The sequence below is a fragment of the Quercus robur genome, chromosome 11 (genome assembly GCF_932294415.1).
Source record: "Quercus robur chromosome 11, dhQueRobu3.1, whole genome shotgun sequence".
In the NCBI taxonomy this organism is placed as follows: Eukaryota; Viridiplantae; Streptophyta; class Magnoliopsida; order Fagales; family Fagaceae; genus Quercus; species Quercus robur.
The window spans coordinates 25,123,062-25,137,732 of NC_065544.1; the positions used below are offsets into that span (position 1 = coordinate 25,123,062).

General features: G+C 38.9%; 1 protein-coding gene across 17 annotated transcripts in view; it reads left to right on the top strand.

The window, feature by feature from the left end:
• Positions 1 to 14,671, top strand: part of LOC126705333 (MADS-box protein JOINTLESS-like) — a 272,125-nt gene that overhangs the window by 202,582 nt on the left and 54,872 nt on the right. The gene's annotated exons all lie outside the window — the stretch shown is intronic.

The following is a 14,671-nucleotide window of genomic DNA, read 5'->3' on the forward strand; positions in this document are numbered from 1 at the left end:
AAAACATAAAACCCTACACGTCAAACGGGCTTGGGCTGAGTTGGAAATTCTGTAGAAAAAACAATTTGCACGACTTTTGATCGATCGAGTCTAATTATCTATCGATCGAGCCAGGTAGATTTACACAGTAAATCCTGCAGTAACTCGATTCCAACTTTACATAATAACACATGCTTTGAGCAAGTCTCAATAAGACAAACGTTTTGATCATGGTTTGAGCAAGTCTCAACATAACAAAATGAAATTCTAATACATTAGTTCCTAATTCCTTAAAACCTAACAAAAAATGATATTAATGATGTGTTTAGATGAAAACCAATAAGAGGTTGGTCACATCCATATTTTGTAAAAATATTGTAAAATATTTTGTAAAAATACCGGTTTCAACATTTTCATTATTTTTTCCTTATTTCGATTTGAAAATGTATCATTTTACTCTTGAGGCATTATTATTATTATTATTATATAAACGGGTTTTCTCTATTTAACACCTTCCAAAACATAGGGTTACAAAGTAAATTCTACCAAACAAGAAAAAAGTAGAGCTTTCTCTTTTTCTGTTTCTCTCTTTGAAAGTTTTAGATGATATAAATGTAATTTCCATTTTGATATATTTAGTAGTATTGTTGGTTTTCTTATAACATTTTTGGGCCTAAAACTTAGGTAGTTTTTTTTTTGAACATGTCAAAGGATATTATCAAACATTTAAATCTCCTTATTTTTATAAGATGTGAAATTAAATTATAAAACCTTTTGCCAAGAGCATTGTAGCTCTCAATTGGCAAATACTCTTTTTCCAACTATCAAATTATGAAAAAAAAAAAAAAATGATAAAACCATTTATCTAAACCTATAATGGTTAAATAATTAGCAAAAATACATTAAAAAAAAGGAACAAAATACATTTTAACTTTTCATTAGTAATGATTCATGGAAATTGACAAAAGAGTGAGCAAATATCATTTTAACCCAATCACATTTATGGGGGGCCTTAAAACCCTTAATTTTGCCTAATAAGGATAATTACAAGAATAATTGAGGAATCATTAGTATTTAATAATCGGATTAAGCAAGTGCGTGCAACCTTGCAATTATTTTTAGTTCAATTAAATAGGATTATGACATGTCCTTGATTTTAAATTGAATCCTCATGGTACCAATTAAAATCAATTATTCATACTTTCATATGATTAGACTCAACCTTATGGATACATCTTAGTAGTTAAAACTTGATTTCATGATATCTTTTAGTCCAATGGTTTCGATTGTAGCCTGTGACCTGTAGTTTTGATTATTAAGACTTAAAGATTTGTTTTATATGAAGCGAATGAAATTACGATCAAACGTTACGATTTTACCTTTAAGATGTAAAATTACCCTTTTGTCTCCAAACGAGGTTAAATATAGGTTGTAAAATTAGGTGTCCACAAAAGTGTAAGAACAAAACCCTTGTTTGTTTTCTCATTATTACTTGAGATAATTGTTAGCATAATCATGTTCAATATAATTTATAAATGTCCAACCCTAATGAAATTTTGATTCTATTTAAATAAATATAAATAACTTTATACTTTCTTAAATAAATTATTTACTTTAAAAATAATAATTTTATTTATAGATATTTAAAAATTTTAACTAAGATTTAGGATGTAAGAAGTTGTTGAGATCCAAAATATCACGATATTGTATCAAAGCCCAAAACAATACAAAGGATTGAAATCTAGAAAACATTCTAGCTTTCAATAAAAAAAGGGAAGGCCCAAATCCATTAAGAGCCCCTAGGAAGGGACCCAAGCCCATGAATGGGCAACCTTTGGATCTCATGAAACAAAGGAAAGAAAAAGTCTAGCCCAGCCCTCAAAGGTAAGAAAATCACTGAGGAGCCCGGGGAGAAAATTGAACCAGGATACCTGGGGATTCCCAGGAGCCTGCGATCCTCGGGATGTGCGGCAAGGTTAAGTTAGGACTGAGACAGTTCTAGAGGGCATGCCTAGAAACACAAAGAACGAGGGAAGATATGTCCCATCAGCCACCCAATGATGCAAAAAAGGATCAGAAGGCTTGAGAACCAACAACTCATGAATAAGGGTTTGGTACCTTGGGGAACCCAGGAAGATGGACCATGAAGGAAGGTGGCTGGGGATCTTTCAGCCTGATAGAAAGGAATCAGCCCATTTGCGAAAATTGACAAAAGGGAAAGTAGCCAAAAGGTGGGTCTGAAAATGTGAAATCTAGAAGCCTTGGAAAAGAAAGATCAAAGATCAGCCCTCTAGAACCCCTCAGAACTAGAAAGTCAGCTAGGGGCTTTTGAAGAGGGAACCTTAAAAGAGGGAAATAGTGAAGAATGAGGAAAGGACCCGCCACCAATGCTGCTGACTCAACATTGGTTTTGGTATCCACGAGAGCAAATAGAGGGAATCAATGGCACCCTATAAACCCTAGGATGACACTATAAAAGGAAGGGCACCTAACAATGAAGGGCATTCAGCAACAATGAATTAGAGGGAAAGATCCTTGAGAAAACCCTATGAGAATTCAAAAAGAGAAAAAGGAGGGAAAACACCGTCCATGATCCTCAAGCAGCCACTAGAGAATACACTTGGATTCAAAGGGATTCAAACTTCGCAAGTCTTAGAGGACCTGAGGAGTCATCTAAGTCTGTGATTTTTGAACTTATTTGGACATTGTAACACATCCTAGTGAGCATGATGTATTAAAACTTAAGAAAATAATGAAACATCCCATATTATCCTAAGGATCTCTAATGTTTTACTTTTCTTCCTCATTATTTTGTTCTTTACTGTTCTTTGTTGTTCAATACGAATATGTTTTCTGTATATTAGTATGTATGTGTTGTAGGATCTGCGCTTTGTGCAGCACTTGGTTTGAAATTGGCCCAATTTAGCTGCGATGAACCAAGCCCAGTCCCTTAAAGCATAAAGCATTAGGCCCAGGATCCTTGCTTCTTTACTTGGGCCTGTGTGCTATTTTACCACAAAAAAAAAAAAAAAAAAAAAAAGAACCCACACATTAAGGCGACTCCACTAGGGACTAGGCAAAGGAGAAGGAAGAAGTAATCCCTTCGCAAGGCATGGCTCTAAGACCAAGGAACAATAAGAGTACCAATGTGCCACCCGCAGGCATCTAAGCCCGTGGGAGAGAATGAAGTAGCTTCCAAGCAGAGGAATGAAGTACCTCTGGTGGAGCATGAGGTTATCTTAAGACAGAGGCGTGAGGTGCAAGAGCTAGACCCCATGGCTCGGATGGCAAAAATGATGAAGGACCTTCAGCAGGAGATCCGTCTCCTTAAAGAGGGAAGAACCCAAGAAATTAGGGATAATGCTCCTCCTATGGTCAACCAAGAGAGGGCCCAGCCGGAGGGAGGGTCCGTAGTAGGAGGAGGAGCCAACCCCCAGTATCTTACAATGACAAATGTCAATGCCCTTCTTGAATAAGAAAGGGAGAAGCTCTTAGGGATCTCCAAGCAGTTCTCTCAGGATCCCCCATTCCCACCAGAACTCCTTGGCGAGCCCTAACCCAAAGGATATGAACCTCCAAAGTTCCACCCTTTTGATGGAAGGAACAGAAGTGCTATGGAACACGTGAGCAGATTCATTCACACCATGGGCCCTTACGCAGCAGACAAGGAGTTATGTCTAAGAGAGTTTGCTAAGTCCCTAATGGACAAAGCATATACATAGTACACCACCTTAAGACTTGGGTCCATTAAGACCTGGGATGAGATGATGGAAAGATTCTGTGCAGATTATTATCCAGGCGAAGATAAAGTCACTTTCCAGAGCCCTCAGATGGTAAAACAAAGGCCTGGAGAAGATCCTGTCCAGTTCATCAAAAGATTTGAGGATGTTTCTCTGGACTGTTATGGAGATCATGAAGAATAAGATTTCGTGAAGACCTGCATATCCGACATGCTCTTTGACTACAGGCTTAATCTCAAAAATTTATGCATAACCTAGTTTGCTGACTTATTACAAAGGAATAAGAGAACAACGTTAACCATGAAGATGAAGAGAGTGCCAGTATCCCAGGCTATGACAGCTTCCGTAGGAGAAAAAAGAAAAAAACCTGAAGGAAAAGTGACTGAGGAACCACCTGTAATCCTGTGTTCTACAGTAGAATTGAACCATGTTTTGTATAAATGAATTGGAGACAGAATTGTTAGGCCATTCACTGTATCTAGGCCACCTACTAAGGAAGAAAGAAAGAATCCATTGTTTTGTAGGATTCATAACTATGTCAAGCACTATACTAAGGATTGTTGGATCCTCTGAAGGTTTTTTCACAAAAAGCTTAGGAAGGGGACCCTGGAGCTCACCCAACGAGAACCTAAGGTGCAGTGGTTGTGGTGATTCATGGGAACCCGATAGAAGCAGAAGGGTTTGAAGGATCCTTCCATCCAAGCATAGTCAAAACTCTTCAAAAAAGCCCTAAGTTCAGATCACTATTCAACCAACTGGGATTTGGGCCAGAAGCAAGAAGGATTGCCACAGAATCCCTCATGAGTATAGCAGTAGATTCAGGGGTAGTGTTTCACAATGGAATCCCATGCCAGCTGAGCTTACTTGGAGACAACCAATGCAATAATTTCACGGAAGAAGATATGGAAGTTGAGTACCTGGACCATTATAGACCCCTTTATTTAATAGCTACCATAAATGGTGTCCAAATTAGGAGAGCATTAATGGACACTGGGGCATCACTTAACCTCATCGCCTTAAGTACCCTAAAGGCTGTGGGCATGACTGGCAGAAGGATCCTGGGAGCTCCTGTAGAGATAACAGGATTTAGAGGGGCGGTGGAATCAACTGAAGGTATGTGCAGCCGACCTTGAGAATAGGCCTAATAGTAGCCCTAAACAGATTCCATGGTATCAACTCAGAAGTTTCCTACCATGTTTTGTTTGGCTTCATAAGCATCGCCTCATTTCCTCCACAAACCATCAATGTGTCAAAGGGAGATTGAATGGGAGGCCTATAAGAATCCTTGCCAACCCAAACCCATTCAACCAAGGAGAAGTGAACTTTGTAGAAATGATGTTTTATGACAAGTTGAGGCCAGATGACAAGAGTCCTACACCAAGTACACGTGGAGCACCTGTCTTAGAAGAAGAAGAAGGGGGGTACCCATGATCTAAGGAACCTCCTGGACAGAAAAGGCAAAAGAAGGAGACCAGATCCTCAGGATCCCAGGAGTGCGTGGTAGTACAGGAACCCGGAGGAAGGTTAATATATCATTTATGAAGGTGCACGGGACCCAAATGCGTTGTGTCGGAAGGTCTTGGACCACTAGATTGCATGATGGCTCAAGAAGAAATCCTGAAGGACCCAAACAAGGAAGCACAGATCCAACCCGAAGAGGAATTGGAAGAAGTAAATTTGGGGGCTAGTCTGGGATCCCTAAAGCCTTTTTTATCAGTAGTCAGTTAACAACACAAGAAAAAGAACAGTTAGTAGCATTACTTAAGAGGTACATGGGTGTATTCGCATGGACATATGATGAAATGCCTGACCTAGATCCAGGGATGGTAGTATTCTTTTAATGAGGACCTGGGAGTCAAACCGGTAGTTCAACCAGCCAGGGTCTTTAACACCGAGATAGAGGCACAAATAACTCATGAAGTTAGGAAATTATTGGTAGCTGGGTTCATCAAGCCAATCCAACATCCCAAATGGCTCTCCAACATAGTACTTGTGAAGAAAAAGAATGGCCAAATCCGATGTTGTGTGGATTTTCACAATCTAAACAAGGCATGTCCAAAGGATGAGTTCCCCCTGCCCAATATTGATCTCTTTGTAGATTCAGTTGCGGGAAACTCCATATTTTCTTTTATGGATGGATATAGTGGGTATAACCAAATTCAGATGGTTGCTAAAGATGCAGAAAAGACAACGTTTAGGACCCCGATTGGAAACTTTTATTACACTATGATGCCCTTTGGCCTTAAAAATGCAGGGGCCACATACCAGCGAACCATGACAGCCATCTTCCATGATATGATGCACAAGGAAATGGAAGATTATGTAGATGACATCGTGGTAAAGTCAAAAATTAGGGCAGGACACTTCCAGGTACTTGAACGAGTTTTTGAGAGGTGCAAGATGTACAAATTGCGCATGAACCCCAAGAAGTGCGCCTTTTGAGTGTCTGCTAGGAAACTTCTTGGGTTCCTAGTACATCACAGAGGCATAAGTGTGGATCCAACTAAGGCCATAGCTATCGCAACAATGAAAAGGCCTACGACAATTAAAGAGCTCAATAGTTTCTTGGGGAGAGTCTCCTACATCAGGAGGTTTGTGCCAAGATTAGTTTCGGTCATAAGTGAATTATCCAAACTATTGAAAAAGGGAGCTGAGTTCACTTGGGGAACTAAGCAGCAGGAAGCCTTTCAGAGGATCCAACAGATCATGAATCATTTGCTTACCTTGTAAGCACCAGTACGTGGATAACCTCTGTTGTTATATTTAGCATTAAATTCCCAGGCTATAGGAGCCCTACAAACGCAAGAAGATGATGAAGGGAATGAGCAACCCATTTATTATATGAGCAGGACACTATAAGATATAGAGACTAGGTACCCCAAGATAAAAAGAGTGTCTCTAGTGGTTAACTATGTATCCCAAAGGCTAAAACAATACTTTTTAGCCCATTAGATCCTCCTGGTGACCAAGTCTCATCCCATAAAGGCACTTCTCCATTAGCTTCTCTTGACGGGAAGAATAGCACAATAGCTGGTCTTGCTCTCTCAATATGACATCGGTTTGAGGACCCTTAAGGCTGTCAAAAGCCAAGCCATAGCGGATCTACTAGCCTAGTTCCCAAGAGAAGAAAAGTGTTCACTAAGTGAGGAGATCCCAAGAGAATTAGCAGCAGCAGAGCTCCCATGAAAGAAGTGGATCATGAGGTTTGATGGGTCAGTAATAGCAACTTCAAATGGCCTAAGAATTGTGCTAAGTTGCGAAGATGGGGATACCGTGCCATTATCCTTCAAGCTCAAGTTCCCCTGCTCAAATAATGCTGCTGAATATGAGACGTACCTGACTGGATTGGCCGTAGTACTCAGCATGAGAGTAAAGCATATGAGGGTTTTGGGAAACTCCAACCTCGTGGTTTCTCACGTAAAGGGAGATTTTGCATTAAGAGAGCAGTGTTTGGCAGCTTATAGAACCTGGGCACAGAAGGTGGAACAGAAATTCCAAACCTTAAGTGTGGAGTATGCCCAAAGGAGTGAAAACTGGTTCGCTGACACACTAGCCACCCTGGGATCCCAAATACCCTTTAAAGGAAAGAGCACCTTGATAAGGATAAGCAAGCAAGAAAATTCCATCATAGGGATCCTTAAGAGGATGTTCCCTGAAGAATCAGAGCAGAAAGATTGGAGAGAGAGAGATAAAAGGGAAGATGGGAAAGTTGGAGCACGGAGGAAATATCAAAGAATTGAAAGACTACACCTTAATAAAGGGAAAATTGTACAGGAGGCTACCTGGGGGGATCCTGTCCAGATGTATTAGTGAAAAAGAAGGAAAGATGAGGCTAGAAGAATTACATAACCAGGCCTGTGGGATTGTAGAAAAGATCAGTCTATACAGAAGAATACAGCGCATGGGGTACTATTGGCCAGATAAGAACAGTGATGCTGCAATTGTGCAGGAAGAATGTCAAAAGTGTCAGCTTTCGGTGGACAAAGAAGAAAGTTATGCTATGTTTATAACAGAAGATTGGAGGACCCCGTTCATGGAATATTTGGCTCAAGGGATCTTGCCAACTGACAGGACACTGGCCCATTAGCTTAGGAAGCTTGCTGTTAGGTACTTCCTGCAGAACGAGATCCTGTTCAAAAAAAGGTACAGTGGGGATCCCTTAAGATGCTTGGGACTTAGGGAAGCCAGAGAAGTAGCAAGAGAAGTCTACTCCAGTGACTGCGGAAGCTACCTAGGGAAGAGGAAGCTTTACAGGCAGCTATTGCAGCTAGGGTACTACTAACCCACAATGAAAAGAGACTTCGAAGAGCTGGTTAAAACATGTCATGCATGCCAAGTACTCGGAGACACAATTCATACTCATCCAAATGTGTTGCAAGATATGACTACACCATGGCCTTTCCACACTTGGGGGCTTTATCTTATAGGACCCATAAACCCTTCCTCCAATGGCCACATATGGATCTTGGCAGCCACCGAGTATTTTACAAAATGGGTAGAGGCCATTCCCTTGAAGAAGGCCACTGGAGCAGCTGTTGCAAACTTCATTCGAGAATACATCATTACATGGTTTGGGATACCCAGGAGATTGATTAGCGACAATGGTACCCTGTTCATAAATAGGGACATGAAAAACCTAACCGAGACATATCACATCAAGCACGGGAGGTCCACACCATATTACTCAAAAGGAAATGGCCAGGCCAAAGCTCCCTGAAAACAGCCACCGGATTTTCACCATTTTCTCTTGTTTATGGGATAGAAGTCATTAGTTCAGTAGAGTTAGTCATCTCCACACCAAGAGTAGTACTTGAAGGAATCCAAGGGGACACAGATAGCATAAATAATGAGGGAAGATTGGCCGATCTGGAGGGGTTAGAAGAAGAGTGAGAAGTGGCTAGAAGAAGGAGCCAAAGGTACCAACAGAGAATGACTAAGGTATATGGGCAAACAGTACACCCAAGAACCTTTATAGAAGGGCAGTTGGTGTTAAAAGCAGTGGAATATGTAAGAAAAAATGTCCTAGGACCCTCCAAATTTGCCTCAAAATGAGAAGGGCCTTACATCATCGAGGAAGCCCATGATAGTGGATATTATTACCTTGTGAAGGAAGATGAGACTGCCTTAACGGATCCCATAAACGGAAAATGGCTGAAGCAGTACAATGCATGAAAAGAGAAAGGTTCCAGTACACCAAGAATCCCTTTTGTCACTCTCCAATCTGCTAAGTGTCCCGTCACTTTTTATATTTTTTTCTACCATGTTATTTTTCGTTGCCAAGAACTTTATTTAGATTTTTCTCTTAAGAATCTATAATAGGAGGTCATTCTATGTTGAGACCCTTGCTATCTTTTGTCATCAGCCTATGTTCTTTCTAGTGGTTATGATTTATTTCAATGGAATCTTTTTTAAAGGGAGCCTCCAGTAAGATGTACAACTATATTTAGATAATATTACATGACACAGCCCAAATTTGGCCAAATCTAGGTTGGGTACCTAGGCCAGCACTAAAAAAAAAAAAAGAGAAAGAGAGATGAAATCTTAGCACATGACGTAGGACTCACACCACGATCAGTCCAAGTACATGGTCTGGGACTTTGGGCAAGAATAAGTACCTCGAGGTACCCAGCCCAATACTTGCCCCAAAATAGGTCTGCCTGATTCATGACCTAGGACATGGAAAAAATAAAAATAAAAATAAAAAGAAAAAAAGAAGAAGAGGAAAACAACATCCATTGTACCTAGCTCAGTACTTGTGTAGGGACACAATCACTAGGGTACCTGGTCCAAGACCTACCACAAGAATTTGTAGGAGCCATGGTCAAGGACTTAGTTAAAAAAAAAAAAAAACATAATGCACAGATCCATGTATCACGCTAAGGTAGTCAAAAGTAGTTCCAAATAAGAGAGAGATAAAACTTATACATCTTAAATTGTCTGAAAAAAAAAAAAAAAAAAAGAAATAAACTTATAAACCTTGTATTGCCAAAAGATTAAAAAAAAAGAAAAAAAGAAAAAAGAAAAGAAGCTAAGATATAAGGCCAGCCAACAGAAAGCCTTTTGAGGGAATCGCAAGAACAATTGATTAAGAAAGAACTAGTTGCTTCTTGACTTTCAAATCTTGCAATGCCTTGTAAGAACAAGCCAGAACTTCCTCAGTAGCTACAATTTCAGTGTCAAGATCCTTAGAAGCCTTCTTCTGGAATAGTGTGTGGGCTAAAGATCGTAGGTACTCCAGCAAAAAGGACAAATTGAACTTGGTCTTTATGTGGTCTTACACCACTCGCCTCCATTTTAAAAGCCTCTCCTCGGATAAGGAGTCAAGAGAGGAGTCCCTTAAAGAAATCAACACGGCACAAAGTAGCTCCATCAGGATGTTGCCCAGAAACACGCCTCCCTTGAACCCACTAGTGAAGTCCCCATGAGCTTTGAACAGTCCCTCCAAGAGTGGCAAGCCCTCAATAGGCACAGAGAATCGCAAGAAGCTACCAAAGGGAGGCCTAAAACGGTGAAAGCGGCTCGCAGGGAGGTTGTTGAACTCTAAAGAATCAAAACGGGCTAGGAAAGCAGGGAGCCCTGAACTAGGATCTAAGACAACCATCTCTGGGGCTTCCTCCATTGTTGTGTCTCCGCCTTTAGGAACTGGAGGACTTTCAAGTCTTTGGATGGTCTGGGGGATCCCTGTCTGAGCTTCAGTAGTCTGGGCTCTAGGATCAAGTCCCTTAGCTTCTTCAGCAATCGCAGGCTCAAGTTCCCTGGTACCTATGTCAGCACCTACAAGAACAGATAGAGTCATGGTAAAAAAAAAAAAAAAAAAAGAGACAGAGAGGAGAGAAAGGGAAAGGCAAAGAACAGGTACCAGCCCCTTGTGGTAGAGCTTCCTTCTGAGCCTGGGTAGCCACTTCAATCATCATGGGAGGTTCATCCTCTTGTCCCTTTGACCTTTCAGAAGACTCTGTGAAAGAACATAATGTACGTTAAAAGAAGGGCGAAGAAATCTTGGCAAAATTGCTAAAGGAGAGGAGGGACGTCGAGGGCTTCCCCATAAAAAAAAGAGACAAGGAAGAAGGATGGGAAGAGAGAAAGGGAAGAAAATCGCTGAGGAGCCCGGGGAGAAAATTGAACCAAGATACCTGGGGATTCCCAGGAGCCTGGGATTCTTGGGATATGCGGCAAGGCTAGGTTGGGACTGAGATAGTTCAAGGGGGCATGCCCAGAAACACGTAGAATGAGGGTAGATATGTCCCATCAGCCATCCAATGATGCAAAAAAGGATTAGAAGGCTTGGGAACCAACAACTCATGAATAAAGGTCTGGTACCTCGGGGAGCCCAAGAAGATGGACCATGAAGGAAGGTGGCTGGAGATCTTTCAGCCTGATAAAAAAGAATCAACTTGTTTGGGAAAAATGACAAAAGGGAAAGCAGCCAAAAGGTGGGTCTGAAAAGGTGGAATCTAGAAGTTTTGGAAAAAAAACAAAGATCAAAGGTCAACCCTCTAAGACCCCCCAAAACGAGGAGGTCAACTAGGGGCTTTTGAAGTGGGAACCTCAAAAGAGGGAAGTAGTGAAGAATGAGGAAGGGACTAGCCACGAATGTTGTTGACACAACATTGGTTCTAGTACCCAGATGAGCAAATAGAGGGAATTAATGGTACCCTAGAAACCCTAGGATGGCACTATAAAAGGAGGGGCAGCCAATAATGAAAGACATTCAGCAACAGTGAATTAGAGAGAAGATTCTTGGGAAACCCCGTGAGAATTCAAAAAGAGAAAAAATAGGGAAAACACCGTCCAAAATTCTCAAGCAGCCACTAGAGAATACACTTGGATTCAAAGGGATTCAAACTTCGCAAGTCTTAAAGGCCTGAGGAGTCATCTAAGTTTGTGATTTTTGAACTTATTTGGACCTTGTAACACATCCTAGTGAGCATGATGTATTAAAACTTAAGAAAATAATGAAACATCGCATATTATCCTAAGGATCTCTAATGTTTTACTTTGCTTTTCTTACGCATTATTTCATTCTTTATTGTTCCTTGCTGTTCAATGCATATATGTTTTCTGTATGTTAGTATGTATGTGTTGTAGGATCCGCGCTTTGTGCACCACTTGGTTCAAAATCAGCCTAATTTAGTTGCGACGAACCAAGCCCAGTCCTTTAAAGCATAAAGTATCAGGCCCAGGATCCTTGCTTCTTTATTTGGGCCTGTGTGTTGTTTTTTTTTTTTTAAAAGAACCCACACAAAAGTCAAGCAAATTTGCCATTTCATATATATAAGATTGTTTTTTATAAAAAATTTTAAGGATTAAAAAAAAAAATAAAGTAAGAAATATTCAAGATTTTTTTAAAATTTTGGGTTGCCCTCCCCACCCTGGCCCCTTTGATCCTCTGCTACTATATCCACTTATGATATTATCCAATTACAATTTAATTTTACAACCTTTCAATTATTACATTTTACCCATAAGATGACTAAGATGAAATCAATAAAATCCCATCCAAATTAGAGTTTTAGATTTTATTTTAAAAATTTTAGGGTTTAAAATGTAGTAATTGAAAAGTTTGTGAGACTAAGTTGTGATACATGCAAACCAAAAGGGAATAAATAATTTGTTCACAAAATGCAAATTAGTTTCATTTTAGTCCAAATTAGAGGGTGTTAAATATAATAATAAAAACTTTATGACCTAAATTATTATATGGCCAAACCATATATATATATATATATATATATATAAACGGCATTTTTCCAATTTCTTTTGAACTTTTTAGTCTAGCGCTGTCCAAGGTCGGTTCAGGTCGGGTTTATGTCCAACCTGGAACTGACCCGACGGAATCAGGTATTGGAAAAACTCAACCGCCACCGACTGCCGGAGTAAACGGGTCAGGCGGATCAGACTTCAACGGGTGGCGGATGGGTCGGTCGGCATCAAAGATCTGAGAAAATGATGAGGAAACTGCAAGAAAATGTGAGAAAAACCTAGATCCGGTGAAAATCTCATCGGAATCTATGAGATTTCTCCTGATCCGGCAGCAATCTCACTGGATTCGATGAGATTTCGTTAGATTCGATCAAAGTCTCGTCGGATCTACGTGAAATAGTGCCTGAATCCAGGTTTTTTCACCAAGATCTGGGTTTTTTTATCGCCGAAATTTGGGTTTTTCTCACTGGAATTTGGGTTTCTTGTCGGAATCTGGGTTTTTCGCTGGATTATGGGTTTTCTGCTAGTCGGTTCGGGTTTGTTGGGTTTTTGGGGAAGAGAAACTGAAACCGACCTGCTGGAGTCGGTTTTTGGTGGATAAAATCTGCTGTCGACCGTTGGAGTAGGTCGAATCGGCCTGTTTCGGATCAGTTTTGGTTGGGTCTCTGGGTGGGTTAGGTCACCGGATATGTTTGGACAACCCTACTTTAGTCTCATGCTTTTGTAAAGCAATTTCATGAAAATGAAAATCACTCTACATTCAATTTTTAAAAGGAATGTGGAACAATTGTAACATTGAATTAAGTGTTATTATTATTTTTTTAGAAACATCATTGAATTATTAAGTTAATACAAGCATTGGTTCAAGGATGAAACTAAAACCTACAAGTTATTTAGAAACAATATTAATTTGTTCTTAACTTTATTTAGCATCTTCATATAAAATAAAATAAATAAATAACTTTTCTCTTTTATGTTTAGCTGTAAATGACCTTGTCTTGAACTTTATTTTTGTCTCTCTAGTTTTCAAATTCAACCGCACACCACCTAACTAGAGATTTTTATTTTTATTTTATTTTTTTTATATATACAGGATTTGAATTCAAGCTCTCTTCTCTGTAATAATTGGGTAAAATTACTTACTCACAAGGCTCTTGGCCTAACTATTTGAAAGACTAAATAAAAAACTGCATAATCTAACCTTATCTAGTTTTCAATTTTGTTCCTACAGTTTTAATTTTTCCTTTTCACTTCAGTCATTTAAATTATATATTTTTTCAATGTAATTCTTCTGAAAAATGACGTAATTTTTCTGTTGGAGAGAAATAGGGCTTAACGGTAGAATTGGATAGAGATCGACGGAAAAACTAGATTCAAATGTAAATAAAGGTGCTTTTTTTTTTTGAGGAGTAAATAAAGGAACTTAAATAATATATATATATATATATAGAAACAAAAATAAGAATAGATAAAAATTATAATTTAACTTTTATTATGGTTGTATTCATCTTCAAATTACGATGTAACATTAAAAAGAATTAAGAAAATATCTTTAATATATAATTCATAATAATAATAAATTCAATGTTAAAATTAAATTGGTGTGGTTCCATGCTACACAACAGGTTTTTTGTTGTTGTTGTTGTTGTGGTTGTTGTTGTTAATTTGTCAGAGCACTAACATTGGGGTTGCAAATCCCCTCAATTACTATTTTGGCAACCAAAAAGGTAAAAAGTAGCTACATCTGGCGTGGGTTTATTTATTTATTTATTTTTACCAATTGTAGCTTAGGATGTAAAAAAGAAAAAAGATTATTTTATTTGCAAATATCTAATGGTGTGCTAGAGAGAGGAGAGATTTATAATATTTTATAGTGTAATTATATTATTTAATTGTGTTGGTTGATATTATTTAATTGTGTTGTATGTAAAAATAAAAACCAGAATGTTGTGTGAATTGTAAAATAGGATAGTAAGAAAAGACAAAATAGGTTTTAAGAGTGTAAAATAAAGATTTGTATGTATCTCCGAGTATTGGTGCTCTTATGTGGACAGTGTAGCATAGGGTACACCCCTTGCTCAGATTTTACTTTTTTTTTCCATCATTTACTGGTAGAGTATGTGCAGCTATTTTTCATAAAAAAAAAAAAAAAAAAAAGGAAAAGAAAAAAAAGCAAGTGCAGTTTGATTAAGGGCCCATTTGGTACGTATGTTTAAACAATAGTTTTCAGTTTTTTTGGAAATATGTAT